This window comes from Poecilia latipinna, unplaced genomic scaffold (genome assembly GCF_001443285.1).
Source record: "Poecilia latipinna isolate Pla-1442-1.1 unplaced genomic scaffold, P_latipinna-1.0 Scaffold822, whole genome shotgun sequence".
NCBI lineage: Eukaryota > Metazoa > Chordata > Actinopteri > Cyprinodontiformes > Poeciliidae > Poecilia > Poecilia latipinna.
Genome location: NW_015113438.1, coordinates 70,296 through 86,565, shown reverse-complemented (window position 1 = coordinate 86,565; position 16,270 = coordinate 70,296).

The following is a 16,270-nucleotide window of genomic DNA, read 5'->3' as shown; positions in this document are numbered from 1 at the left end:
TGCTTGTCACATTCTTTAACGTCCTAGCAACAGGAATCATGCTTCGTCAATGTTTTATACCTCAGATTATCTTAAGATCATGTACTAATTCATGGGAGGTGAATAGAAAGTCGCACCAAACTTTTCAGATTTTCATTTAGCTTATCAAAATCCCATTGAAATATACTGAAGTTGCTGGTTGTAATATGACGAGACATAGAGGTCTAAGGACTAGGAATATGTTTGCAAAACACTGCGTTTTATTTTATTTTTATTTTTTTACTCGTTTTCAATTTGGTCGTATTTTTTCCTGCCTCTCTTTTGTGTTTTCATTCGGATAAAAGGGGACTACAGGAGAGCGCTCACGTTGTAGACGCTGAGTTCTGTTATGGCAGAATGCGGTGCAGCTTTGCACGAGCGGGTCAACCAGACTTGAATAAACAAAACGCATGCAAAAGTTATTGCAATCAGGAGAAAAATGGAAACAGATTCCTACTCGGTTAGGCTTGAATGTCCAAGAGTAATGGCGTTACAAGTCAGTTGAGAAATGGTGAAAGTACAGTTATTAAGTCTCGCCTCGCTGATTTGTTTTGTTTTTTTGGGCGTTGGATTCCTTTGCATCTGGTTTGGCAACACAAAGGAGGCGGTGGGACATCATGTCCTCGGGTTTTTATTTGAATTGGGTACGTTTCTATTAGTATCCACAACAGAAGAAAAGAAGACCTTGTGACAAAACTGACTGACGCAGTTAAAAAAAAAGTGTCTCCACAACTAAAATGAGTCATGCACCATCATTGGCTTAAAAAGCTACTCAGTGAGGAAGAAATATTCTTCCAAAAGCTACACATAAAGTTAGATTACAGTTTAATACCTGATTATTTTGTTTTATTTTTTAAGTCCTGTTAAGTGTTCCACAATAGTGATCATTATTTTGATTTGGCGGGAAAAAAAAAATAAAATAAAAATGGATGTCTGAAATTAAATTAAATCTTGGAATCTTGATCCCAGTTTCTAGTAAATGCAGACTTCATTGCAGCTGTTAACACTTTAACCGTGACCCATATCATTAAGTCATTTTCTCACTAAACGATGACGATTCCATCGATTACTTATTAGTTTCCTTGTAGCTGAGCAAATTTTGTGTCTCTCCTGGTAAACTGTCACCAGGCCAGTACTCAGGACGCCACCCAAGCTGAATCCCAGAGCCATAAATACATTAACACTTAGTCCAGTTGGCACCTGTTAAATCATCTTGTCAAACCTTGCAGTGTCAGCCCCGTGACACACCGTCTTGACCACGTATGCACACCATTTGTTGACATGATTTTTGTCACGGTGCTGTATCTGTCATGCTCTGACAAGGTTGGAATTGTGTGACCCAGAGGCTTTTGGCTGAAAGGTTGGGAGGCACAGTGCAATGAAAAAGTCACAGAACCTAAAGGACTTTATTAATGAAAAGCACTTGAGGCATCTGTCAGTCATCCCTTTCGTGCTTCCTGGGGTCACACAACCAGTGACACTTTTCGGCCTCGGCCCTTAGTAACAGCTTGTGTTGCCGTGTTGACAGCAGGGTCACCTGTGCGCTGGGGGTGTTGACCAGGTTCGAGAGACAGCTGCAGGGCTCTATTTTAGCTTGTTATTAAATAGGATGACCTAACATAGTCATGGGAACACAGGCTGCCTCTGCAGCTGAATGTTCTTCCCTGCCTGCAACATGATGTCAGATACAATTCCTTGGTAACACACTCACATAGGTGGGTAGAGTACCCAAAGATTTGACTCAAGTAAGAGTTGGACTGCTGCTAAAGTAATAGCATTCATCCAAAAAGAATGACTCAAATAAGAGCAAAACTCCTGTTCAACTCACTAGAACATCTGACTTAATATTTAAAGGCTATGTTAGACAAAAAGTATGAAGTTACATGCAAAGTTTGGTATTTTAAAGACAAGTGCAAGAACAAACTTTAGCCAAAAGAAATCTATGAATGAAGTGTGGAGGTGGAGAAAGGGGAATCTGTTTGATAAATACGGATAATACATGAAATTGCGAGAAGCCCATCGAGCCTGTTTAATTTAATCTCACTTTCTAATCCAGGCGTTAAGACAAATTTTCATCTCTAACAGTGCAAAGCTGAAAGGGGCTGCAAGTGCTGTCGCAATGAAAGGTAGTCAGCATAAGATAGCTGAATAAAAATGAACAACAAGGTTTTGCAACAAAGGTTTTTTGGGGTGCAAACACTTCTGCATGGATCACATTTAAAGCCTGATAGTACAGTAGATATTTAGTGAACGACAAGCATAAAGTTCCCCCGGGGCGTCCCAGCTTGCTTCCAGAGTTTTCCTTCCTGGGCCGATCTTGTGACTGACCAGCGGTCCATGATGTTCCCCACCAATTGCTTGATGACAGCTGGGAAACACTCCAGCCTCCACCCCTCACAGCCCCAAGACAAACCAGGCCTGTAAAAACGGTTTAAGTGTTGCAGATTAATTTATGGTCAACGCACTCATTAACTGGGATGCTAATGGGGAACAGCACACATAGAGACCTTTACACGGCGTTCACAATCTAGCTGTTATAGCTCCCAATAGGTCATCACATCCTAAATCCTACTGAAACGTAGGATGTGACACGCTGGCCTGTTATGGCGTCAAAAAGGTTTTAAGGTGGAAGGGACAACAAAACACTTCCCACAGCACTTTCAGAAATTCTTTGCAGGATGTTTTTCAACAGGTGTCGCTTATCCTCCTTGTCCTTGTAAGCTGTCCACCTGTGATGGGAGGCCGCCCTATTTCTCTCCCCTCCACGGCTCGTTTGTGTGGGAGTCAGCGTAGTCAAGCCAGAGGCTGCATTTGTTTCACACTAATCCCCCTCATGAGAGGCAGAAAGCTCTTATATCAGAAGCAGGCTTTGATCCCCATCGGATGAAGACAAAAAAAAAAAAAAAAAACACTTAAGCTACTTATGCACCCTACTTTTTCTTCCACTACCTTCTTCGTCTCTGTCCTCGTCTCTGACCTCTCTTGCTGCAGAGATGCGCCGTGTTAGAGGAAAGGGTCAGTGAGGTTGTTGCGGGCCAGTAGCCCAGACTGGTTAGCGTGCTGCAGATGTCAAAATAGCTCGATTTATCAACCCTGAGTGGTACAGATATTGGCGGGTTGAGTGTTTACATATAGAGACCAAAACAAAACAAAACAAAAAAATCTCTTCCAAAAAACTGCATGTGTTTGTGTGCAAATGAGTCACACACCAAATAAAAACACAGCTGCGGCGAAGCTAGGATTCAATCTTCCACGCTCTGGATTAAGCAGGTGTTTTCATTCCTGTTTGCAGAGATAAGCATCACACAAGTGCTCTGTTTATGACTATAAATGTGCAACCAGACTACACAGTGGCAGTGCAGAGTCCATGTCATCATTCACCTTGTTTGCATCTACAGCAGAGAGAGCGTGGCCATCATAATTAACGCGGCCACGTGACCAGAGCCAGACGCCCGCCGACAAGGAAACGATTGTGAGTCTGTTGATGTGTTTGTTTTCAAACTGAGATGACAAGACGGACCTTTGCAGTGACCCTGCAATGAGAAAGCAGTCGACACGGACAGGCCTGAACACTTCAGTCGGACTCCAGGTGTCCAAAGCCCCGCTGCATGCAGAACTGTGTACACGCAACAATGCACATCCTCTGAGGGCTGTAATTAGGCCTGCTCTTTATTTGTGTTTTGAAATCATTCAGAATTCACAGAAAAGTGTCACTCGGGCACCAAATGTCTTTTGCGATCTGACTTTTTCACAGAGATGCGTGCACGCCGACTCGCACTGGAAGGTTAAGGAGTACAGCTGCAGCAGCCAGATCCCCCTCCTCTGTCACTCTTGGTAATCAGTCTGTCAGGACGGTAATTAACCTACAGAGTAAAGTAAGCAAGACTACTGAACTGCCCCGCTCCATCTAGCATTCCTCCTACTCCCCCTTCGTTCGGCGGCTCGTCCAGATTGCCCGTTTGTTCGCTGTTGGAGGCTCTGGCGTTCAGAGGGAGCACTTGCAAAAAAAAAAAGCTCCACACCTGGAAGAAAAGAAAGTGTAACACGAGCCGCATGGCTCAGGTAGCTCCGGTCACTGCTGGCTTCACAAAGAGCCTCATTCTGTAGCAATTAGCGCTTCAGCTGAGCTAGCATCGAAGTAATGACATTACGGACGCTGACGTCCGAGAGCACAGCAAAAACAAATCCTGTAAGAGGTGACGAGAGAAAGTTAGTCAATGCAGTGTCCCTCATGACCAGTGTTTTGCAAATGCCTTCAAACCGTTTGAACTTTTAAAAAAAAAACTTTTAAAAATAATGATTCAGCTACTGTTACTCTGGTACCCTCAAATAAAAATCAGAGCAGTCATCTGCCTTCATTCAAACTAACTTTGCTCATCACTGTAAACTATAAACACACTATAGCCATAGGGGATCATGGTAGAGGTGGAAACATCCTGATGCTGGTCAGAGTTGACAGGATGGAGCTATGAAGAAGAAACACAATTAGAGGTTGGTCAAGGGTCACCTCTCAGTAGGGTAATGACCCTGACCAACAGTGGGACTTAGATAAAAAAAAAAAAAAATGTTGTGTCAGGATGTTCCAGACCTGAATCCAATTGAGAAAAAAAAAAAAGATAATTATGATATTCTCCATGTAATCTGAATGCGTTGGAGTTGTGTTCTGCAAAGCTGGCAGAGGTCAAATCAATCAATCAATCAATCAATCAATCAATCAATCAATCAATCAAGTTTATTTTTCAGCAACCAGGCAAACACCATACAATTAACAACTGAGGAAACCAGTAGCAAACATCAATCAGTGTGTCAGCTGTTTTACAGTTTATCAAAGTAATAGTACCTTTCAATTGTTCACAATCGTAAAGATTAAGAAAACTTTTTTTTTTTTTTTTGACTGAGACTAAGCTGATGTATAAAATTTTACCTATGGAGAATTTCATCAGTCAACAGGATAGCTACACTGAGTCGGTCCCCCTACTATTGCTTTGAAATTGAGAGCCTTCAGACAGATTTTATGAGTAGCGCCTTAGTTGATGCCCGTCTTGCCTTCCCTGCCTTCAGCCGTATCCTTTGTAAACTCACAGCTGAGCAGGATACCACTATCTGCACTTGTAATTCATAAACAACCAGAGGCAGCTCATGTTATAACAGATAGAAATGTGGAAAAGTTTTTGTTTATAAAAGCTTTTGCAAAGCACTGTGTGCAACTTGGGGTTTAGGGTTACATGTAAATAAAATACAGCTTAATCTTTGTTGTTGTAGAAATCTATGTTTAATACTAGATTTGCAAGGATTCAAAAAAGGAACAAAAATGCAAAAACAACAGAGAAAATATCTATATTTCCTTGCAACACCTTACTTATAAGTATTATAAGTATTATATTATTAAGTATTATAACACTTATATATAAGTGTTTTGCATGTGACAATGGGGAGACATTTCTACTCTGGAGCTGATTCCCATTTTACCCCATTTGCTTTATTCCAAGTCTGATCTTTTTGCCCTTTCATGCGAGGTGATTGGACATCATAATTGTTTCTGTTGAGTGGAAAGGTCAATTTTAAAAAGCTAGATTTATCAGGGGAATAATTGGAGTAATTAAATTAGTCCTAAATATTACATTTGGTGTTACACGAATTACAAGTGAGTCACTGGTCTTTACTTTAAGAACACGTGTTATTATGTATATTTGTCTAATTGGTTTATTCTTGGCAATTCTTTTCCATTTTATGTTATGGTAGAGTTTTGTTCTTCCTTAATCATATATAATAACATACACTGACATCTTCTGTATGCTTGATAACTGTTTGTAAGACAAACACGACCATTTTTGCATCACATCTTTTCAAGTACAAGAACCAACCTAGAAGTGATGAACGTATTATAATGTATTCCAATGGGACGTAGAATGAGAGGATTACTCTGGAAATCAGACTCCATATTTGACTGAGATTTTTCACTTTTGAATAGCGCACAAGAGCAAAATTGCACCCTGTTCTCTTTCTGTCCAGAAATTTCGACAAAAGGAGTTTCCAGGAGCTGAAAAAACATTTTTTTACGATCTACTGAAAGTTTCAGTCATCTTAACCAATGAAATACAGAAGGTTCTTTGTGCAAACTGTAAACTTTTTTGCCCAGTTTTGAAGAAAGTCTGTTATATCTTGGCCCTAACACAAGGTTACTAGAATTGGCATCTTAATTGGAGACAACATGGTTGCCTTATTGAAAGATCAGTCTCCTCCACCATCCTGTTCTGGACTTTCTATAGATGTCTTTTTTTTTAAGTAAGCAGGAACATAAATGCATATCACATTTTGGCTGCCTCACCGATGCACATCCTGAGAAAGTTAGTTGTTGGCTCGAGTTGGAGGCCTGCCTCCCCCAGCTGATATTGCCACCATAAATACCAAAGTACACCTCACTTAAAACTGTTTCCATCTCACTGCTTACAGCACCATTAGACAAAAAACTAAAATTATAAGGCAGGGAATCAACATTCCCAGATATCCCCTCTTACCCGCCAGCAGCCGGTGCCAAGTACTGTTTCATTCTCTGAAGCTGGCAGTCCCAAGTTGAACTGGTCTGGCACTGACCCGAACTTGAAGATTTGAACTCCAGGGACTCGCCTTCCAGCTCTGCATCTGTATCTGGACATTCCCGACTGGAAGGAGAACCTGGACAACACTCAAAACTTGTAAAAGTATAATGTCACCAGTCTGACATTGGCATGGCACAATATTTCTCAAGAGTAACTGGAAAGTGTTTATTTCTGGGGGAAGGGATGTCTTGGTTTACCTGAAACCTCTGCCACTGGAGCGCAGAAAAACTGAGGAAAATGATCGGAAAGATGGACGCTTTGGGAGGCCAACAAACCCAAAATCCTAAAATACACTGAGCTGTCAGCTGATACTTGTCAACGTGGCTGGAAATGAAAGGCTTGCCCAGCAGAAGTTGGCTGCAGACACCTTGTGGGTGAGGTCAACTACAAGGCTGCTTGAAGACATGAGAATTCGAGCTCGAAGCCAAGTCATCAAAGGCGGCTGAGTCAGCGAGTCAGCTTAATGGGTCAAAGAGAAGGGAGTATAAAAGACCTGGAGAGCGTCACTGACTCAGGAGGGTTAAATCAGAGGGAATCCTGTGCAAAGTGCAGCAATGAACTCTCTGGTGGGTTCACCCACTGACGCAGATGCAGTGGGTCGTGGATTTCCCTCATTTCGCACACTAGAAGCCGGGATCTGAGATAGGTCTTTTAAAGGAAAAACTTGTTACACCGAGTCCAAACACTGATCGTAAAAACGCTCTCACCCAACAGTTTCCACCATGTCCGTCAGATTCTGTAATTATTAGAACTGTATCGACCTGGGAGCAAAACTGGTGTGGTTGCAGTTCAGACGGGGTAAGAATTAAAAATGCTGGCAACTATGTATTTTTTGTTTTATTGCTGCTATAATAATAAGTTCTATTTTAATACTTGGTCAGCTGTGTATGTGCAGGAGTCAGCTACGATGACAGAAATCTACAGGTTCTTTTATAAGCCAGAATAGACGAGCAGAGCAACCTTTTGAGCAACATCCTGTGACGACGGTTTCTTTGACAATGAACAATCAAGATCTAGCAGCTCCTGTAGTTTTAATGCAGTTCTTGTTGTTTAGGTTCCTTACTTCACACCTACTCTCCAACTCGGCTCTGCGACCCCAAACCTCACAGATTTATCCATGAAGCCCCTTCGTTTCCTAAAGGAGAGGCTGTGTCTTGGCGTCAGCTTGGAAGCATTTAGAAGACGGACTTTCCCAATCAGCACTGCTGATTTTAAGCTTCTGGACTCTTTAAATTATACTTCTCAAAGATGCATTTCCTTCAGGACTATGTTACAGATGATTTTAGCCGACGGCTAATTGAAACTGTGGAGCATGTAGCTTGTGAAGAGCTGAACAGAGTGACGTCAGAGCAGAAGACCAACGTAGAGGGGACGTTGGTCTTACATTCATGTGGTGGATGCGTACATAACTTCAAATCAATGTGTCTCTTTGTGTGCTGGAAATGTCAACAGGAGACTGTAAAACACATTCTTATCTGCTTTGAAAAAAAAAAAAGTAATGATAAGGGTTCTGGTTACTTCTTGTTCCCTGATAATTTGTCTTGGCTTCAACAAGACGCAATAAATGCATGCAAGCTTTAGTTTTACAGTCCAACCTTTTATTCCTCTACTTTGATGATGTGTGAACAAAACATTTAGCTAGAATTTTTTTTTTTTCCTGGTTGTTAGTGAGTTCTCACAAAGTGAAACTGGTTGTAATTTTATACAGTCTGTCACACCATCTGCACACCCAAAGAGTCCAGAGACGGTGTCCTCGCTTGGAACATCGAAGCCTGTAACCCGTTTACAGCGGAGGCCCGGATCGAACAGCAAAGGCGATCAATAAGAACTGCCGGACGATTGTCCTTGAGACAGCAGTTAGACATTGTTCAGACTGCAGGAAAACCTAATTATTCTCTGAAATTGAATTTGTAGAAGAGAGTGTCAGCACTTTGTTTCTTTTTTTTAAGTATTTGTTTGCACAGACATCAATGCAGATTAAAAACAAAAGAAAAGCCAATATCCAATGCACTTCTTTCACAGATCCTTCCATTCTTCAGTCACTCTGCAGCCAAACACAAAGAATGTTGAGAATGATGAAATTTGCAAGGCAAACATTTCATTCTGACGTGAATATTTATGGGTTTTGTGATATAGTTGACCCGACTAGAGTGATTTCTCTACTTTTCTGCACTTTAATTTGTGTTTGCTTGTCATTCCACACCAAAAGTTACAAGTAGATTTTAGACGTGTGTTTGTTTTGTTCTAATTCAAGTCAGTTTTTTTTTAGACAGACGTTCCAGTCCTGGCATCAAACTACAGGAGACGTGTGATTGGTGGGCCAAAAATGGACAGCCAAATTCAAACCAGGGATCCTGAGATTGCACGGTCATTCTAAACCCCACATTCATCCCGGCCGTGTTTTTCTGATGTGCATATAAACAGAACTCTGTATATTTCAATTTGACCCAAGGAATTTTTCCCACCAGCTTAAAAATGGACACTGGCACGAAAATCCCACATTCCTGATTTCATAAGAGTGAAATGTTTCTGTGACCGAAAGAAAAACTTGTTGACTTCCTCTCCAGGTTCTAGATTTGTCTTTATAAATAATATCTTTTCTCAAACATTGACAAACTTTTTTAAAATTTTTTTATTGCTTTTGGCAGTTGGGGCTGCTTTACTTCTTTCCATCCAACAAGCTGAGGAGGTGGCTTAGCAGATGTCACATGTGTACTTGAGAAAAGCCTCGACATGACTTAGTGAGTTTTTCTCTTTTTCTTTTTTCCAGAGGACCTTCCAGTAACTGCATCCAGTCAAGTGCTTCCCTCTCTTTGTTGGGCTTCGCCATGGAAACTGATTAAACATCTCAAAACCCGACTTCTCTTGTTTGATTTCAAACGCTCTGAAATCAGAGAGCGGGAGCGCGGAGCCATGCAGGAAGTTCACATAAAAGTTTGAAAGAGAAAAGCAACAAGGAAGATTCCTTGATAAACACTCCCATTCATTCAGTTCTAAGCATGTGTGTGTGTGTGCGTGTGTGTTTATGCAGGCAGTGTTGGGTTGTGTTTAGGTTCACTGGCTGTTCAGGATCTCCCCCCCATACTTCCCCATCTCTGTTTATAAACTGTTTGCTGTATTGGCGTGTGCAGAATATTGGAGGGCGTCTCGGACTGTCTGAGCTGATTCCTGCTGACCCGGGTTTTACTGCTTACACTCCGCACATCGTCAGCCAGGCCTGCAGAGACAAAGGGCTTATCTCAAATCCGCTTTGACACTCTGAAGAATTCCCAAATAAATTACAGTAAACTTCCTTGACAGCAGATATCGGCAAGAAAAAAAAAATTGTAATAAATTCTAAGTGGACATAATTAAATTCATGGACAAATATTTCTCAAGCGAAGCAGTAAGAAAACGTGTGGAATGACAAGCAAACATTAATTAAAATGTCTCAGAAAAGCAGAGGAGTCATTCTATTCCGATCTATCTTCCAACTGTATCGCATAACTCGAAAATATGGACGTCAGAATGAAATGTTTGCTAAAATTAATCATTCTCAACATTCTCCGAGTAGCTAAGATAACGGATGGAGTCAAAAGCAGGACGACCTCGGAAGAAAAGAATATGCAAAGTCACGACTACAACCCCCCCAAGCATTAAGAAGCAACATAAAGTCAAACAGAGCTAAATCCAGATGTAAATCTGATGCAGGATTTGAAAATGTGTTGTTCATAAAGTATCGCCGTCCAATCTCGATAAGATTGAGATACTTCACAAAGAAAAATTTGCAAAATTTCAGACTTGAGATGTACGGCATTGTTAGGAAAAAAACAAAAGTCTTGATCCAGAGTGTTAATGTAAATCCATGGCATACAATTCAGTTTTCATCACATCCAGTGTATCATGATCCTTCCCCTTCACAACTATGTTATATTTTGTGTTAAAACATAGCATTAAATTGTAATACTCACCAGGGTTGTAGCTTAACACTTTTGCAAGACACTGTACATTTGATGCAGAGGTAAAAGAAGAAACTGTCCTTACCGACTCCAAATAGTAACAAATTAACTGAAAGAATTGGTATAAAAATGGCCCAGAGGCCATATTTTATAATATTTAAGTTCCCTGAAATGACATTAGGCTAAAAAGCAAGAAAAATACGAGCAGAGTCTTCATGGATGCCCAAAAATGAGCTTAATCTGTTAAGGACTTGTAAGCTTTAATGTAATCGTTGTGTTTTTCCTTTTTCTTTTTCTTTTTTTTTTCTTTTTTTTTTTTTTTCTTTTTCAGCAACAAGTATCTGGAAATTCAAAATCACATTCAAGTTCAGACAAATCAGCTTTTCTGGCAGCAGCCTACAGAAACACTCCCTTTAGTGTGAATCTTTTTTTTTTAAGATAATCTCACTTGCTCATCCCTGAGGTGGTCTGCATAATGTAAACTTCCTCATCTGAACACAGTCTGTGTGCCAAGCCGCTGCTGCTGCTGCTGCTGCACCGAATATATTACTAAACCTACTTTTTCTTGTTGTTTGTTTCATGGTGGCACTGAACAGCTTGTAAAACTTTTAGTTCTTCTTTTACTAAAGCATACAAAATGTAAATACTTGCAATGATGGTAACTTGTGTTCCAGTGAAGGATAAAGTTGAGCGTCAGCTTTGCTCAGGTAATTAGTTGGAAAGTGTGAAACTGCCATTTCCTTTTGGCAGGGACGGCCCCACTGATAACAGTGGAGTGACATTTTGGCATACAAACGAGACCGCTTCTTCTTATTATTCTTCAGCGAGCTAACAGAGCAACGTGCCCCGCCCCCCCAACCCAACGTCCCCCTCCGGCTCTGCTAAAGTGTTTACATGCGTGTTTCTTTTGGGAGTGCTGGCATACACACAAAAACATTTTCGTATTCCTCCCCCACATAAACCAGACCTCATGTGTTGAACATGGTAATGGAAAACCTGGAGGGCGACGCTACCGTACGACAACACACGGATGTGTTCACATGCCGGCTGCTTGCGTAACTTGACGGGTCAAAGTGTTGACTTTGACGTTTTGTTTGTGATTGAAATAATAGTCGTGTTATCCCTAGAAACATATTTTTATTATCTTCTAATTTGCCAGTGACGCGATTAGGAACGTCACTTTGCCCACGAGTTGAAAAGGAATAATGAAAGGGCTGCTTGAAGTAGTTTTCTGATTTTTTTCTTCTTTTTTTTTTCAGATTGAGTGAGGGATTACGGGAAAAATGAGGCGGACACACGCACATAACTGTTGACACACAATCAGCATGTTCTAATAATTAGGAGTCATCATGAATGTTGGTGTTTACTAATCCATCAATGGTATTGTTTATGGGAGGAGCTTTCCAAATGGTCCCACAATTAAGTCAAAAAATGTTTTTTATCATCAACATGGATGAGGTCCTCCTCCACTGACAATTTCTAAATAAAAGTGACTTATACTTTTCTCATCATGACACATTTTTTGACTGATGCGACTCACAGTCTAGGGTAACTTAGAGTCCAGAAAATACAGTAAGTGGTGAGAAAATTTTCTAAATGTGAGAAAATGAAAGTTTCTTGTGGAAAACAAACAGACAAACAACAACAACAACAACAACAACAAAAAACACCTGAGCCTTGGCCGAAAACCCAGTCTCTCCTTGGAATACAGTGAAGATTGTTGGATGGTATGACCAGAATGGCTTATGAACTTATGAACTTTCACATTTTGCAGTTTTACGTCTTCCCACCAATTATTTTTAAAGTATGTGTTTGTTTAAAGCAGAAGGACTGGAGAATCACAAAGTCTATTGAGATTATATGATGAGGCCTAAGCAAAATAAAATGTCTCTGATCTCTTTTTAAAAAAAAATGTTCAAGCTGGTGTTTCTCTCCAGATGTGTTTATACTGAAAATGTATTAAGTTGTAAACGTTTACAGCGGATTAATCTCTCCAGATATCTCTTAGACTCGGAAGGCTTGATGAGCAATGAGTCCATTACGTTTGAAGACCCAGTTTTTTTTTATATTACAGACGCAATATAAAAAACACCACTAGAGATTCGATCTCAGCGGATATGTCTCATGGAAGATTAGACAAATTCATGCTTTCACCTTCTTCCATCATTAATAGGCAGTCGTTGGTACCATTGCTTCATTTTAAGTCATTCTTGCATACTTCATATGTCTAAGATGTCAAAAATCTGACAGTAATTTATTGTTTCTATTTTTAAAAAAAGAGAGAGTGAACAACAACGATATTTTAATTTACAGAAACTGACCAGACAAGCAGATTAAAGCCACAGTGATGACAGCTTTAAGCTAATTCTCACAACATGGATGACAGCTCTTCCTGCCAAATGTTATCAGTCACAGAATAAATATGTCTGGATGATTTTCTTTAATGTTTATTCGTCGTGTCAGGCAGCCGGTTGCCAGTAAAATACTTGATCAAATTTGTCAGAAAAGAAGGAGGGATCGCAGATGGAGTGTGGCGAAAAACAATACGGCTACCTACTAAAATATCAAAACTCTCCCCTCCAGACCTGGCCTGGAATAATAATTCTACATTTCTTTGCCGTTCCACTGTATTAATTTCCATTTTTTAGAGGAGCTTGTAAAGCCAAGCTGATGGATGACAGACATCTCTTGTTGGCTTCAAAAACAGAAGTTAAAGTTACCTGTCTTGTCCAATTTATTTCAGGTTTTACAACAGTTCTACTTAAGGTAACATTGGAGAGTTTATTTTTTTATTATTTTATTTTCTCTGGCTGCCTTTCTGGAAGCCTCCCTCCCATATAAAGAGAACAAGGAAAGACGAGCACCAAAACAGGCTAACATTGATACCGACTTTCTGATTATGTTTGAGGTCTGTTTTGGGAAATTATTGGTTTTGTCACGTTTAGAAAGTCTGATGTTTTTTAATCAATGAAAGTGTTAAATATTAAACTGTGAATATTACCGCCTATATTTTCACAGTTTTGGCCCTGTGAGTAATGTCTACCCCGGTTTCTTTTTTATTATTATTTTTATTTTTTACTCTCTAACCCTGGACCTTCAACTGTGAATCTCACTGGAATTTCTTTAACTAGTCTAAGTCATGCTGAATATGTTTCTATTTGTAAGTACCATGTAATTTTTGAAAATATAAATGTTCAAAAAAAGTGATTTTATGACATATATACACTATGATGTACAGCACACTATGAAATATGCAGAAACATGAATGGAATACAAGATGTTATATTTAATATGATGCAATGTCCTATAATATGACGTGAAATTAAGTACAATACGTCATAGAATATTTGATATAACGCGCAATATAGCAAACAGTTTGATTTACGATAGCTTATGAAATGCTGGGGTACAATATAGTAGATGTATATACAATAGATTGTGCTTTCTTCCTTCTTTGGTTTTATTACTTTCCCTGAATATCAAAAACACATCTTTTGACATGCAAACCAGAGGGAAAACTTACGTCAGGCATAAACAGGTGAATCGCAGAGAGACCACGGTAGAAAGAGAGAAAGAGACTGGCCTATCTGTTTGACAGAGCTTTGATCTGTTCAATGGGTAGCCGGCCACGTGGGACGTGTCTCCACGGGCAACAGGACAAGAGGAGGCTGATAAGGCCGCCCGCTCAGACAAAACACAATCCACTCTGGCCTCTTTTACTGTACAGCACTTGCTGTGCTTAAAAGGGGGGGGGGGATAACACACAAAAAAAGGTAAGAAAAGTTTGACTGCACAAGTAAAAAATGATTCCATGTGGCCTATTTGGCACCACTGGACGCACCGTTTTCCAACAGCATGCGTTATTTGGTGAATGGTTGTGTAACTGACAATAAAATTGCCTTAATGGCTCAAAATGGCTCTGTGTAAATTTTGAGGAGGAAAAAAAAAAGAGAAAGAAGACAGACAAGACATCCAAAGAGCATCGAGTAAATCAGTGGTTCCCCCCATGAGGAAGTCACACATTACAAAAGGCCTTTTATTCTGTTAATTTTTCACTTGGATTCCCCGCCTGGACCCTCCTTCTCTTTTTCTCAGTCTTTGAACTCTCCGCCTATTTCCTGACCTCTTTGCTGCTATGTGTCATGTGTGTCATGATCATTCCCTTCATGTCTTGGGCGTCTGGGTTTTCTTTGATATTCTGCAGGATTAGCTCAGAGCTGTCTCTCTGCTCTGTGTCCGTGTGTGCGCACGCGTGTGTGTGTGTGTGTGTGTGTGTGTGTGTGTGTGTGTGTGTGTGTGTCTGATATAATGCCTTTTCCGTTTAATCTAATCACCAGCTACGCCTGAAAACACACATTATGATTAAACAAGCAAAGAGTTGGAGGACCCAGCTTAAATGGTTGGTCAACTCTATTTATTTAATGGTGGATTTTGAGTTTCAGCCGCTGTCACAAGTAGAACTGGAGAGTTTAAATACAGAGCACTAATTTCATCTAGTTGAGATGCTGACGAATTGTTCACTTGGCTGGTTTCTAATTTTCTTCCAGTGAGCAACCGGAGCTCCTTGATTTCTCCGAAACTGATGCAGATGCACGGTTTCCTCGGATTTCCAAAGGTCTTGCTGTTGCTTTGACACAGATAAGCAGTATCTAGAAGTAATGGAAATAAAAAGAATTGAAGAAAATGAAGGGATGCTTGGTATTTTTTCACAAATGCAACTGATAACGTTGGAACCAACTGGAAATGTTTGTACAGCTTCTGTAATTAAAAGGTTTTAAAGCATGAGGCCAGGTTGGTTCATTGGGAAGTTGTAAGTTATGTGTAGACAAAACAACATTAATCAGTTGTATCTGGGGGGTGTTTTACTCCTAAATAGTTTAAATTTCACTGAACACTCCACAACAAATTTCTACTAGAAATAATGAGCATTTGGACAGATAAGCTGCTAGTGCCCACAAGACAAAATCCTCCAAGAAAACTTTTGAGGGAAAAATTGATTTTAAGTGCGTGCTTCATAGGGGTGCAAAGTGTGGTGATATTGAACTGCAACAATGTCTCATGTAAGCAAAGTCCGTCTGAAAACGCTTCACCTTTTTAAGTTTATGCCATCATCAACCCTGGGCATAAAGGTGAGTGCTTAGAGATCGACATCCTTTAACCTTTAACTCGTATTATGTAAGAAAGGAAGCGATTCTTGAATAACACTCGTATGAATAAAGACCGCTCCTCAGGTTGGCAGCCAACCCTCAACGACAAATCAATGCAAAATGTGACACTTCTGAACTTTTAACATAGCATTTGGTGGAGAAAACTCAATTATGACAGATGAGACACAAAATTTTAACCACCGTCTTCTAATCTTCCAATGACACGAACTTTGATTACTGTTGGAACTAAGCTATAAAGCAGTTTCACAGTTTACTCGTAAGTCTGAATCGTGTCATCTCTAGTTCTAAGTTAAAACGTGAACTGAAAAAAAAGAGAAAAGCTTTGACAGCGTTTTCTCTCTTTTTTTTTTTTTTTTACCCAGGGCCGGAAAAGGGACTGTAGCTCTGGTGTCAGTGCTTGCTACAACATGTAATGTGTCAAGGTGATACTGTAAGCTTAAACTGCTGAGTCACTTAATACAACCTGTGCATCTATCGCCTTACAAATAAACTGTAGAAGCATAACTTCTGTGTGTGTGTGTGTGTGTGTGTGTGTGTGTGTGTGTGT